The sequence below is a fragment of the Canis lupus genome, chromosome 3 (assembly GCF_011100685.1).
Source record: "Canis lupus familiaris isolate Mischka breed German Shepherd chromosome 3, alternate assembly UU_Cfam_GSD_1.0, whole genome shotgun sequence".
NCBI classification, from domain to species: Eukaryota; Metazoa; Chordata; class Mammalia; order Carnivora; family Canidae; genus Canis; species Canis lupus.
In genome coordinates this window covers 17,183,374-17,198,374 of record NC_049224.1, presented here as the reverse complement: position 1 = coordinate 17,198,374, position 15,001 = coordinate 17,183,374, and the positions used below count along the sequence as shown (strand labels likewise).

Sequence of the window (15,001 nt, the reverse complement as noted above, 5' to 3'; positions counted from 1 at the left end):
GTTGAACCTTCTTTTTCAAATTTTTAGTTAACCACATCATTATATACACTGAGCAAATGGTTATAATTCCTGCTTTACTGAGAAAGTGAAGGAGATAAAAACACATCTTGCCACCAAATCCACTCCCATTCCCAACAGGAAGCAAGAACAAGACGCCATTCCTAGACCAAATACCTCCTTCAGTGCTCTGGTTATACCTGTTTATAAGGACATCTCATCTATTACTGCCTAGTCTAATTACATCTTTATCCTTTACTCTCCATTTCCCTCATCATATCAGCATTAAAAACATGCTCAATTCTCTTCTGGTTTTTCCATTTCCCCGCTGGAGACCAACCTCTCCCATGATTCTCTGGTAAACTTAATGAACAATCTGCCTGTTCTGTCACTGCCCATTTCACTTCTCAGTTTCTGACAACTCTCTTCTAGAAGTAAATCCTCTCTTCCCTTCACCTTTACTATGACCCGACCTCTTTTTCTCACTCTATCCATTCTTCAAATATTCTTCTGACTTCACGGAGCAGGATGATCTTCTCCATACTTAGATTTTGTTATATTATAAATGCAGCCTCTACACTGGTCTCCCTTCTGAATACAAACTAATATCTCCAGCTGCCAACTGGAGAGCCTCTCCTGGAAGTCCTACACTCTCCTCAAACTCCGTATTACCCAAATCAATCTAATTACTTTCTTCCCTGAAATGTGCTACATATAATATGGACTTTTAATTTCCTGAAAAAGTAGGATGATAGAGTACATAATAGTCTAAATAGTCTACTTAGGCTGATGTGGTGTTAGAATGCCACCTTCCTACTGTGTGCCGTGTCATATGTCACACCACCGAGTCTCTGCTTTTTTCTCTATAAAATTAGAATGACAGAGTGTCAATACAAATGTCCTAGGAGACAGTGCAATACGTATGAAAAAATGTATGTGAAATGTTTCAACTAAAATACAAAGTGCTATATAATGTAAAAATAATAATGATAGTCATATCACTTGTCCAAGAAGATGAACATTTAATAGGCATAGCTGGTCATTCATCCCTCAGAATATTTGCTCCAACATTTACTTATATATATATTATATATATATATATATATATATATATATATATATATATATATATATATATTTGTATGTAACATGTCCCTTTTTGTGGATCTTAACATTTTTTTTGAAAGGCTTTCTTCTGGTCTTTCTTATGTCTCATGTGTTTATTACAGAACCAATCATTTTTTACATATTTGTTCTTTAAGTATCTTTCTTTTTTCTCTTTTATGAGGGTGGGTGGGTGTGTGAAAGATGGGCTTCTAAGCCACTTCAGCTGTATTTGCTTTTCTTTTTAACTTATTCTCTTTTTGTAAAAGTTATCTTTAATTTTTAGATGCTTCCCTTTTCTGTTAAAACAGTATATTTTTGGATTGTGATAATCTTATGATTCGTTCATCACTCTTATTAAGCCATATTTTCTTTTATTAAATTAAGTCTTTTATGTGAACTTTTTGAAATTTCCTTTTTTTAAAGATTGTATATATAGTTTAAGTTCTACTGTGCTAGCCTCCCTACTTGACTATCACAATCTCTAACAATACCTGGCCATTTAACTTAAAATATTATATCACTTTTAATTTACAGATTAGTTTTTGTTGATCAGAATTTGTTGTACAAATAGGTTCTTTGCTGTTTGGCTTACCTTCTGCAAGAAGAAAAAGCCCAAACTTTGAAAGATGGTGAGTTCTAAGTACAAGCCAATGAGATGGCTTGTACTTTTGCTATGATCAAAGATGCATGCTACCATTGAAACTGTCATATTGGGAAAATTGTGTGTCTTCCATTTGTAATGACATCATCACTTCTTCCCCCATATCTGCATTGATTCCCAGATGAGTCCATGCAATCTACAGTTTTTATTTATGCAACTCTTTCAAACACATAGAGCTTGTTTATATAATAGGAATTTAACTTATAAGAACATCAGCAAAACCCCCAGATACTTAATTATGTTAGTTAATCTGCTTTTAATAAAGTATTTCAATTTTCACTGAGTACAAACTTTCACCAGTTTATTTTTTTAAGATTTTTAATTTATTCATTCATGAGAAACACAGAGAGAGAGAGAGAGAGAGAGGCAGAGACATTGGCAGAGGTAGAAGCAGGCTCCATGTAGGGAGCCCGATGTAGGACCCTGGGATCACACCCTTAGCTGAAGGCAAACTCTCAGCCACTGAGCCACTCAGGCGTCCCAAGTTTCACCAGTTTAGATGTGAAGGATATGATAAAATTTCTTTGCCTACACTGATTTTTTAAAATGGGTCTATATGAATATTACTCTGAAAATATTTTATAATTAATTCTTTTTTACAAAGCGATATAAATTTATTACAAACTACTTAAAGATTACAGAAAAGAGTAAAGTTAAAAATATTGTATTCTCATGATGTCATTTCTCAGAAATAGCTTCCAGTAGCATTTTATATACACCCCGCTTGGTGTATGTACATACAATGTATATGATACACACACACACACACACACACACACACACAAGAACATTATGTCCAAAATACAATAGAATACCATACTATGTATGTGTGTGTAAATATATGTAAAATTGCTTGTTTCATTTATTAACATATTGTGAATCTCTTCTATTTCATTTGATATAGTTTTGCCTCACTTTTTAATAGTTGCATAATATTCCAACATGTGGATGAATCATACATTATTTGATTAGCATACATGTAAATCGTTTCCAATATTTTATCACTGAAGACAAAATTGTAGTAATCCTTGTAGACACATTTTTACATGTTTATGTGAATATTTTTGAAGAACCAATTCTTGGAAAAGAATAAAAGGGAATACACTAGAAATTCTGTTTGATATTACTCATTTGCTGCAAGGAAAATTATTCTATTTTATATATAACTTCTTTTACTGCATTCTCATCCATTCTAAACATTATCACTCCACAGGTGTGTGTGCATGTGTTCATACTGACAAATAGAATCGATTCTAAAGTTGCTTTAATTTTTTCCTTTTAAAAATTTTGTATTCTCAAGTTTTTGTATTTGCCCTTTTAATTTGGTACCCCCTTTTTGTAACTTGGCACTTTCTTATTTAGAAGTAATATAGCTGTTAGAGTTAGGAGTAACATAATTTATATAGATGGATATGCTACATACATTTTTCCATTTGCTTTAAGTTTAAAACTGGTCTAAAACATTTTGCTTCACAAAATTTCTATAGGCAAATGGTTTACACTTTTCATTTTATGCTCAAAGAAGCCTTTCTAAATCCAATTACTTTCTCCATCATTTTTGGTAATATAAATTATAAATGTAGAGACATTTTATTCATTTTAATGGAGTATAAACAATATCTTTCTAAAATATAACAGAATATAGAAAAATATTTCTCTTTTGTTTTACATTAACTATTTTTTAAATGCTTAAAAATATACTTGCTTTATGAAGAGAGTGTCTGATATGCATAAAAAAGAAAAAAAGCTAACATATTAAAGACACAGACAACGCCAACTAGGCCTTATGGCCAAATATGATCGGTACTCGCAGAAAAGCCAAAGCTATAATTACAAGCTAAGGAGATAGTTGAAAATATGACCTCTAAGGAAAAGTTAATGTAATTGAACTAGTAATTTTAGAGAAGGAGAGAAAGCATATCTTAATGCTTTTGTGAAAACCACTAAATCAACAGTAGTTGACACTACCTCTACCTAATGACTATTGAACAGAAAGGTTTGAACAACAACAAGTGTGGGGGGAGATTTTGATTAGGTATCGATCATATTTTCTGACAATGAGAACTATTAAACATTGAAATTGGTCCCCAAACATTAGATAGATTTCCACTAGCTTTGGAAGACCCTAACAGAGAAGATTGCAAAAGGATTAAGTGGGCAAACCTGAGGCAGCTTTCAATCTTTTATGATAGCTCTGAAAATTTGTTTGAAAGTACAAAACGTAGATTCATATTCTTATAAATATTCTGAAGGTTTAATTTGGTCTTGCCATCCAATTCCAAATGATTTCCCTATTTTGTAGCTTTATCATACTCCAATTAGTTATAGAAACTGCTTTTCAGATCGAAGATCCTAGCCTTTGACTGTGACCAAATTGCCCCCCATAGTCAAGGACATTCAGAGATTGCTGAATCTGGATCTTTCTATCCTTAGTAACTTGATCTTAAGATACCATTCCTGCCTATTTTCCACCTCCTCTTCTTCATGAATTTTAAGTGTAGCTAAGCCTCTCTCTTTACTTATTCACAAACTGCCTCTATATTTTTCCTTCCTCTTTTTCCTTTTATCTATCTATATGTCTCTTGCCTAACTGTGCACATGCCATTCATTCCCTTCGCCTGCAGAGTTCTCTCTATAAAAATGTCATTTATTGTTCATATGTTATATCCTAGGAAGTTTTCTTCTCTCATCGAATGTGGGCTCATTATGTGAGTATCATTTGTTTATGTCTTTATCTATACCTCTAAACTATAAACTCCATGAAGCCAGTGTTCTTTCTTATTAATCATTCTGTTCCTACAGGGGCACTGATTGTTTTCATGTGGTACAAAGTTTCCTGTCATTTGTCTAGTCATAAGAATCAAAATTAAGGATGCAGTTTCCTGAGGTTAGCCTGACAGTTGTGTTAGGATCCTGAGGACTGGTGATAGAGAATTTTATCAGAAAAAAAGTTTGGAAATCACAATATTTAAATCCCTAACAAAAAGTTATTAAATAAATGAATGAATGAGTTCCCTTTCATTTCTTTGGAGTTTTCTATTTAAGGACACTTGCTTAAGTACATTTTTTCTTTGGCTTTTCTGCTTTTCTAGTGTGCCCATCAAAATACATGGGCAGAAGGACATTAAACTCAATGATATTAATTGCTTTCATTAGCCAGTTGACAAATGATATTCTGAGCATCCTTTAAGTCTTAAAACAAAAACAACAACAACCAGTGATTGCTTTTGAGCAACATTTTCAATGGTTAGGTAAGAGTTTAAAGGAATGTGGCAGGCAGAGTTGGAAGATTGTCATGGAGCGTTCCTAGATCTCTGTAAGTCACTGATTCCACTTCCCATGAAAAGACCTCAAAAGACAGTGTTGTCAAAAGATAGTGTAGGATGGTGGGAAGAGCCTGAGCCAGAAGACCCACTGGTCCTGGAACTGCAAATAACTTGACTATGTGATCTTTTGAAAATCCCTGCATTTCACCAAGCTCAGTTTATTCATCTATAAAATAAAGGGATTGGAGTAGCTCACTTTCAGGTCTCTTCAGCATTAAATTCCATGATTCTCTGATTCTTGTTTTATCTGAGCATTTCATTTGTCTGTGTGATTTCTTTCTTGCCTCTGAAATGATAATTGAAGGTTGATTATATGTATCCAGTCCAATTATCCATAGATCATAAAGGTTTTTATTATTATATGTGGAAAATTAAGATGTATGAAGGGCATAAGATTGAAATCTTCCAAAGTCTAATGATGAAATTATCATTTTATCCTAGAAGTTTTCCTCTTTAGAATATTATACTGGTGTTTTATAAAAAAAAAAAAAAGAAGAAGAAGAAGAAGAAGAATCCTTAATGTTTAGAGTGCTTTCATTCTTGAAGAAGAAGAGAGCTGAGTTTTAAAAGTATATGTATTAAACATTCTTTCATATAAATTTATATTACATCATTATTGAAAGCAGTGAGCCATGGCAAATGTTCCATTACATCATGATTTACAGTGCTGTATTTTATAAGTTGATGGATTGTAGCATGTCATGTTTTGATACATAAAATGTTAAAGATAATTAAAGATGCAAATCACAAAAATAAGTCATGTACTGTTTTAAGTAAAATACTCTTTTTTTTCCCAATCTCCAAAATAATTTTAGATTTTTTTAGTCTTCTATGTTTTGGTATAGCCATTTGTCAATGTATTAGGTCTATGGGTATATAATATTCACAAGGAAAGTTGCTTCAAATAGTTGATGATACCATATGTAAGTTATAAAAGTTAAAAAATTTCATAAATATTCACATTATATCTATTTTTGTTTTTATTTTTCTATACTGCATCATCCATGCTTTTATGAATGTGATCCTGTTTTTTTTAAAAAGATTTTATTTATTTATTCATGAGAGACAGAAAAAGAGAGAGACAGAGAGAGAGAGAGAGACAGAGGCAGAGACACAGGCAAAGGGAGAAGCAGGCTCCATGGAAGGAGCCTGACATGGGACTCGATCCCGGGTCTCCAGGATCAGGCCCTGGGCTGAAGGCAGCACTAAACCGCTGAGCCACCCAGGCTGCCCTGACCCTGTTTTTTTTAAAGAATCAATCTATTTTGCCTGCTGTCCTACCTAGCTGCTATTAGCATGAAGTTGCTACCAATGAATCAACAAAGTTAAGTCTTTGTTGGGAAATGGAAAAAGAAGATAGTTTTACAGACAAATTATCTGTACCTTTATTCTGAGTAGTGACATAATTAGTATGACTATGTACAGATCTCAATAAAGTAGGAGAACCATAAAAATCTGATCTTACAACTTTATAATTTTTAAAATACCAAATATTTATAATTTAGATACATTTTACATAGGGATATTGTATTGTCTTCCCTGAGTCTGACAGATCTAAATTTTCTTCATTAAAGGGTACATTAATGTACCCTTTACATTAATATTGTTTTTAAGTAAGAAGGATTTTGGGCTATCAGAAAGCTGAGTTTTAGTCCTGCCTCCATGATTTGCTAGGGTGAACAACCACTTAAAATCTTGAAAGTAATTTCCTTATCTGTAAAATGGGACTAATAGTCCTCTATTTTTTAGGAATGTTGCATATGTGAGACCACATGTTAAATGTGCCTAGCAGGATATTCTTGGCTTCTAAAAAGTTCTTAATAAATACTAATTATTATTATCTGTTTTAGGTCTGTGCAATTCTTCATATTCACTGTCTGCTGTTCAAAGAGTTTCCTTCTCTTTTCTTATTTATTCTTTACTGAAGTTCTGAGGCATTCAGTGTATTCAAAGTTTTTTTTCAAAAAGCTAGGTTCATCTGATCAAATCCTTCTTGTTTTAGGGAGTGGACACTGTCTCAGAGCAATGTTTTTCTGATTGTATTTTGTTTGGAGAACCTAAACTAAATTTTTACACAAGTTTTTTTTTTTATTCTACATTTTCAGAAACTCGTGTAGTTTGTAATAAAGCCAAGAAAGACCAAAGAATAAAGAATATGCAAAGAATATACTATGATTAATATCATATGACAAATTATTATGAGTAATAGTTTATTTGAGGCACTTTTTTTGAACTTTTAAAAATTTGGAATTAAATAAGAATGCAGCTATTCCAAGGGTCTCTGTTCCTGACTTCTCTGTGTTTAGAATTTAGGGCAGTGGTATATGGTTTTTAAATGTGTGTTGGATATCTTCATTACTCCTCCAGACCCTCTTTCCATTCTTCTGTACCTTTCTCTGTACCCCAGGAAGTGATTCTGACTAAATAATATTAACAGGGTTCTTTGACCTCTGGCTCCTGTTGGATTTGCCACGTAAAGTTCATCAGGGATGGGAGGAAAGGGATGCATTGTGGTTAGGTGTTTATGGCTCTAAAATGCCTCCCTGTGGGTTTGTCTGAGGCTGTTTATCTTCATCACAAGTTGGCCATGCCACACTAACCTCTCTCTGGGTCACCTGGTTCTGGTAACAGCTCCCACTGCCCTTTTGGGCTAGAGGTGGGAGTGGTAAAGATGCTTTGATATTTCTGTAGCCCCTTGTTACTACACTAACCTTGTGACTTTCCTACCTTCTCCCCATATTTTGTAAATCACTCTATATTAGACTCACGTGCTTGTGCTCTGAGTTTGCTTTTTGTTTGCTATTGGAACCAAGACCCCATATAATAGTTGTATTTTTATGTCACTGTTTCAATTCTAACTTCTTTGAGAACAAAAACTACTTAATACATTTTGATTTCTCACCCTTTGTAATCATAGCATTATGGATTTGTAGGGATAAAAATAATAGGTTGACAAACAGGGCTGGAATTGTGGTTTTGAGTTGGTTAAGGTATAAAGATATGTAATGGGCAAGGGCTGAGGAATTTCTGCATCTTTTACTCGTACCATGTTGTAACTCGAGAATGTTGCTACATAAGCAGGATATAGAGAGACAGTTTGGAGGTCTCCAGCTTCATAAGGGCACTAGATTCTATCAGCTTCTGCTATTTCCCCCATATACTGTAGCAGCTAGAGAAGGAATGTGGATAGGGAATGATGGTAGAGTTAAATTTTTTTCTTCATATTTTATGGCATAGAAGCTGATGATTTGGCTGTGTTGAGCTCAGCTCAGCCACCTTCTTTCAGAATCCCATTAAATACCATGGTATTATATATTTACTTTTTCACAATCTTTTCCATAAAGATACTTAATTCTAGATTTTTCAGCAACTGGAGTTTGAATTCAGTAAACATTTTAGGACATATTTGGGTAATTTTGTAGAAGATGGCATAAAAATCTTCTACAGATAGCTATTAGAGTCAAATATCTAGGTGAGTGTATCCTCATGAGAAGCCTTACATTTTACAGAAGAAGTCTTGTAATTTTACAGAAGAATACTATTATGTCCATGTGATTAGGTTAGTACACTACATATAGTTCTAGGAAAACAAAACAAAACCAAAACAAAACAAAAATCTAAGACAGAAGTAGAGCCAGTGAATGTGAGTTGTATTGCTTACATACTTAAGAAATTATATAGATTCCTGACTGCCTAGAGAGAATTAATTAATTTTGTTTTTCTTAGAAGATCGGGGAAGGATTGAAAATTTCTATAGTCTGTTAAGTGACCTATAAAAGCCACTTTAGTCATTATTAGGGTCCCCCCTCCCTTTTTTTTTTGGTCTCAAACTCCTTTGAATCTGGCTCTTAATAAACTAAAAAAAAATTTTGATATTAATTGTTGAATTAAATTTTGCCAATTAACATACCTTCAAGGATGGAAGTTTCATTTTGTTCAGATATTAGTTTACCTGTAATAATACTTTGGTTTTATGTAGGAAACAAAAATCTGTGCCACTAAATTGTGAAAGAAAGGCACACATGAGTAATTATGATTGGCCGACTCTTAATATAACCTACATAATATATTTGAGTGACATCCTCAAAGGACATATAGAAAGAGTACTGCAGGGGATATTACATAGAAGTTGACTATTACTTATAGTAGAGAAATATTTTATATAGTACCCATGAAAAAAATCCCTTCTATAATTCAAAAATAGTTTCGTACAGAGAAAAATGTATGCAAAAACATTTAAATATTTTGCGTTATAAAGATTCATGAAGAAGTTTACTTTTTCTTTGTATGCAGATGTAACATTAGGTGTTAAATGTCTTAAGACCTATAACATGATTATCTTCCCTTATGGAAAGTCCCTGTAGCAAGTTTTTACTACTTTATTGGCTCAAAATATTGTAATTCATATACCATCAAGATTTCTGAAAAATCCTTGTTTATCCTTGTTTGAACAAAAGCATAAAATATCCTTTCTGTTGGGGGCCTTTGTCCCAGAAGTACCCAGATATATCTACAGAACTGACCTTATGCTTTCTTTTCTTTTTTTTTTTTTTAAAGATTTTATTTATTTATTCATGAGAGACAGAGACAGAGACAGAGACAGAGAGAGAGAGAGAGAGGCAGAGACGCAAGCAGAGGGAGAAGCAGGCTCCATGCAGGGAGCCTGATCTGGGACTCAATCCTGGGTCCCCAGGATCCTGCCCTGGACTGAAGGCAGCACTAAACCTCTGAGCCACCAGGGCTGCCCATACCTTATGCCTCCTAACTTTATTTTTAAACTCTGGCCCCGAATCCCCAGATTATACTATTAGTACAATGTCATTGAAGAAGAGCTCTGGGCAAAAATATGAGGTGTGAAGTTGATTTCTTTCCCATTAGATTTATCTGTGCCATCCTGATAAACTGTCCATGCCTACCAAAGTTACAAAAATAAATTGAAAAAAGTTGATGTCAAGTGAAAGTGAAGGTCTGATGGTTTCCAAAGAATCTTACAGAAACTTTTATTTCTGTCAACACTTACTAAGCATCTACTATGTATCAGGCACTTTTTGGGGTGCAGTGAGCAAAAATGACAATCCCCTGTCCTCAGAGCCTTCACACTATAATAAGAAGGAAGTAGACATATTTAAAAAATTAAAAATGTTCAGACTAGGGAGAAGGATGAAGCAGGAAAGAAAATATGGCATTTCAGATTTTAATAGGATGGTCTGAGAAGGATGGGATGACAAAGTGACACTGGAACAGCCCCGATGGAGGAGAGGAAACCATCCTTCTGCAGAAGAGTGGATAAATGCACTCACCTAGGAGGATGTGCCTGCATGTTTGAGGCAGGTGACCAGAGGGGCTGTAGCAAGGAGAGCAGGAACATCAGTAGAAGGAGTAGAAGTAACCAGAGGGGGAGTCCTGTCAGCCGTGGAAGCCTTGTGCAAAAACCATGGCTTTTGTCCGGAGGGTGTTAGGAAGCAGAGGAATGATGAAGTCTGCATTATATTATAAAAGGATAATTCTGGTTGCTAGGTTGCAGAAAGTTTGTAGGCTGCAAGTAGACTAGGATGGAGATGGTGGAGGTGATGGGAAACGATTGGAAGTAAGATGATGTAGAAGTTTAATTGGTGGACTTTGGAGTTCTCAAAGTACAGGTTAGATAGAAAGGAGTAAAATGCTGTATTTTAAAAGTGGCAGAAACTCTTAAATATAAAACACTGGAAAACTTCTATGAGTGGAAATTTCCTTTTCATGTGTATATATAATAATCATGTTTGTATGGTATTGCTACATGGTATATCGGTGGTCCTAATATAGATCATCTGACTGAAATTAAAAGAGAATAAAACGTTTAATTAAACTGAGGAGGCTGAAAAATTGGCTTATTAGCTTGTTTATTAGCTTGATAGTTTGGGATTTTAATTCTTGAGGAGTTGGTGGAATGTTCCATTGGCATTCCATCCTTAGGAATAATAAATGTTGTTCATAAAATCTGAAGGAGGAGAAATGTATAGAATTTTTCCCTGACTTCTGGATGGCCAATGGCCACTAGATCAAAATTTAACTGGTTGAACCTCTAATATTCAGTGATCAGAAGGATTATAAGCAGAGTTCTAGGAAAGGAAGGAGGAAGGGGAAAGAGACAAGAGGGAATTAATATTTATTTATTGAATGTTTATTTTCCCCTATTCTAGAAATCATGCTGTGAACTTTTCTAATGTTATCTCATTTAACTTCAAAGCATTCCTAAAAGCAGAATGAAGAGCAAGGTAATCAGAGAGAAGCACTGAAAGTAGATTAACAAGGAGGCACAGAAAAGCAAATAGTTCCATGGACCCAAGAAACTGGATGATAGGAAATGGAAAGAGAGAATTAATACTTTTACAGTGTGACTTTGTCTTATCTACGTATGAGATTGTTTTGGTGGTAGTGTGGAGGATGGGCTTACACACGTCAGAGAGAAAGAACTAGTTAGGAGAATGTGGAATTTACAAGAATGACTATGACCTGGGGTAAGGCAGTGACTCAGAATGCTGAAGATGAATTAGAGTCAATAAATATTTAAAAATTAAAGCAAAGAACTCAGTAATTATGTGGCAGGATTATACATGAGGTTTAAAAGAAGAAAGATTTGTTATCAAGAATGATTTCCCATTTTCTGGATTGGCGACCAGGAAAAGTATATTGTCATTAGTAGAAATAAATAGAGAATGAAAGAAAGAGAGGTGTAGGGATTGTTTCCCATAAATAATTATCTACATTTGAGCATGTTAGTTTTGTTTGGTCCTACAAATAGACAAGTAGCTGGACCACAGAGTTCAGGAGAATGATCTAAATGACAGAGATTAGGGACTGATCCATATAGAAGATTTAGTCACAGGTGAGATTATAGGACTCAAAGAAAACAGAGAGAGTTAGGACAAACTAAAGGACCACAGCCAGCACTGCAAGAAGAGAGGAAGAGGAGTTTGTGAAAGAAATTCTGGAAGAGCAATGAAGAGCAGTTTGGAGGAAAGAAGAGAGCAACATGAAAGCTGAGGGAAAGAGTTTGAAGAGGAATGTACCAATAAAAGCTAAAGACAGTAGCCAAAGAAGTTAAGGACAGGCCTTGAACATTCAACAGCAAGATATCCTCGTGATCTTGATAAGGACAGTATCAGACCAGTGGTTCAGGCAAAAGTGTAATTGCAGTAGTTTAAGGACTACATCAGGAGGAGTTGAGGAAATTGAGAAAACGTAAAGCACTATGTTACCTCTAGTAGGTGTAACAGTGATCCCTAAAGATGGGTACATCCTAATCTTGAACACCTGTGAATGTTGCTTGCATTGCAAATGGGGATAAGTTACAAATCTTAATTTAAGAAGTGGAAGAAATGGATCAAGGAGGTCAAAAAGTAAGGGAAAAAAAGAATCTTGGGAGGGGAAGATAATCCTGAATTGTCTGAATTTGTCTTGTGTAATCACTGGGTCTTTATCAGGAGGAAAGCAACTCAGGAGAGTCCCAAAGAGATGTGATGTTGGGAGGAGAAGGCAAAAGCATGACTTGCTGGTTTTGCTGAAGAATGAGATGGCTGGTTAAGGAATCTGGGAAAGCTCTAGAAAAACGAATCCCAAGAGCTTCCAGAAGAAGAAAGTCCAGCCAACACCTGAATTTTAGTCAAGATGAAAGCTATTTTGGACTTGGAACCTATAGAACTTTAAGATAAAATGTTAGTGTTGTGTTTAGTTGCTAGAAGCAATAGGAAACTAAAAATGTCATCTTTGGCTGTAAAATGGGGGAGAAAAGAAGACAGATATGAGCACAGAGCACAGGATACAGATGTGTATGTGTGCGTATGTATTTAAAATCCTTGAGACTACTCTCAAGGATAGTTGAGGGGATCCTTGCGACCACCCTCATGAAAATGCTGTAATATAGTAGGATGGTAGGATTCAAAATTATTTATTGAGCTGTTTTAACTATATGTAATTATATAAATAGTAATCACTCTATATGGTAATTTTACTCATTTCCTCCCATACAGGTTTGCCAAGGAATGAAGAAGCAGAGTTAACACCTATACTTTTGGGTATTTTGATATTTGTGTACTTGTGTTGTCACATATTTTTACTCCTCTGGAGTCAATCTATTTTATGTATGCAAATTCCTTTCCCATGTTAATTTTATGCATTTTAAAGAAATCTCTGTTTAGAGTGTTATTTGTAATAATAATGTGTTCCAGGTTTTATTGTTGTTGTTTTTTTACTGGTGGAAAATAAGTTCTTGCAGTTTAATGGGGACCCATGACACTATCCAGACTTGGAAAATGAAATGAAAATTCTTTGATTTTAACCTGATAGTGGTCTTTATGATAATCCCAATGCCACAGCATAAATTCAGAGCAATAACATGTACCTTTCTCAATGTCTATCAAAATGGCATAATAAACTGAGAATTGGCCCATTTTAAAGAAGAGTTCAAGTGCTTGTAATCAAAGTAATCAATAAAAGTTGATTAGATATAAATAATGGAACAGAGTTCTCACTGTTCTCATATCCACTCATTAATTCAGACTTTTCTCATTATTATAGATTATAAAATCATAATTATAATTTATAAATACTTTAGATCAAATGAAATAATATTTTCCTCTAATAACTTTATACAAATCATTCTATGCTAACCTAGTACATACCTTATTCCTCAGACTATTGAAGCTGAAGGTTAGTAACTCATACATTCACTCCATCTTCATGTAAATACAAATCAAACTTATTTACAATGATTAAAATACAGATGTTAAGAGACAAAGCTAATCAGGTTTTCTGCATGTAGCTGCTGTGTTTAGAGTTGCTCAAATTGACTTGAGGTAGACTGAAAGCAATTTTCTCTAACAGGCCTATGAAATTCTATTTTAAAGTCAAACAGGATTTTTTTCAATAAACTAACACTTTCTTCTGTGTGGTATTTTCCTCCATGAGTTTTTTCTTCTGTGCAGCTGCCTTGGTGATCCCTCCATCTGAACTTCTCTTTCCTTCCATCTTCATTTATCTCAAAACACAGATCCAAATCGACTATATTTTTTTCTGACTTTTTGTTTGACTTGAAGAAAATTCATCTCTACTTCCTTTTGGACTTACCATTACAGCTTTTTGTCAACTGATCATACCTTCCCTTTCAGAGTGGAAGCTTATAGGTGGGATGAATTTTTCATCTGCTCATTAAGCAGACCAGCAGTGCTCAGTGTGGGCTTTAAGCAGAGTAGACCATCTTTAGTGACTGAATGAAGAATGCGATTTTACTCTCCTCCCATAGTAAGTTATGTATGTCAAAAAATGAATCATTAGCTATCTTCCAATAATTATTCTTAGGGATTTCTCTCTTAATTAATAATGATCTTTCTTTCTTCTTCAGCGTAACATTGCTTTAAAAAATGCTTCATGAGAAATGGCTAAAAAAGGGAGAAAACATATTTCAAATTATAGCTATTCAGCTGTACTTAAAAATACCTAGATATGGGATCCCTGGGTGGCGCAGCGGTTTGGCGCCTGCCTTTGGCCCAGGGCGCGATCCTGGAGACCCAGGATCGAATCCCACATCGGGCTCCCGGTGCATGGAGCCTGCTTCTCCCTCTGCCTATGTCTCTGCCTCTCTCTCTCTCTCTCTGTGACTATCATAAATAATAAATAAATAAATAAATAAAAAATACCTAGATATGCTTCCTAATGCACCAATTTATGATCATGACTCACCATTTACTTTATATAAAGTTCACATTTCAGTGGAATTATGTGGTTTTATCTGAATTTAAGTAATTTTCTTTTAAAGTTATACTAAGGCTATAAAAATAATTTTGGAAGGTTCTAAATCGGTGGTTCTCAGAATGTAGTCACCTACCTAGCAGTATCAGCATCACCTGGGAACTCATCAGAAATGTAAATTGTC

The 15,001-nt window shown here is 34.5% G+C and overlaps 1 long non-coding RNA gene across 1 annotated transcript; it reads left to right on the top strand.

The window, feature by feature from the left end:
- Positions 1–1,610: 1,610 nt before the first annotated feature.
- On the top strand, positions 1,611–14,542 carry LOC119871123. The gene is made up of 3 exons (XR_005356716.1): positions 1,611–1,733; positions 4,438–4,473; positions 13,101–14,542. It is a non-coding gene; the product is annotated as an uncharacterized LOC119871123 (long non-coding RNA).
- Positions 14,543–15,001: the final 459 nt, after the last annotated feature.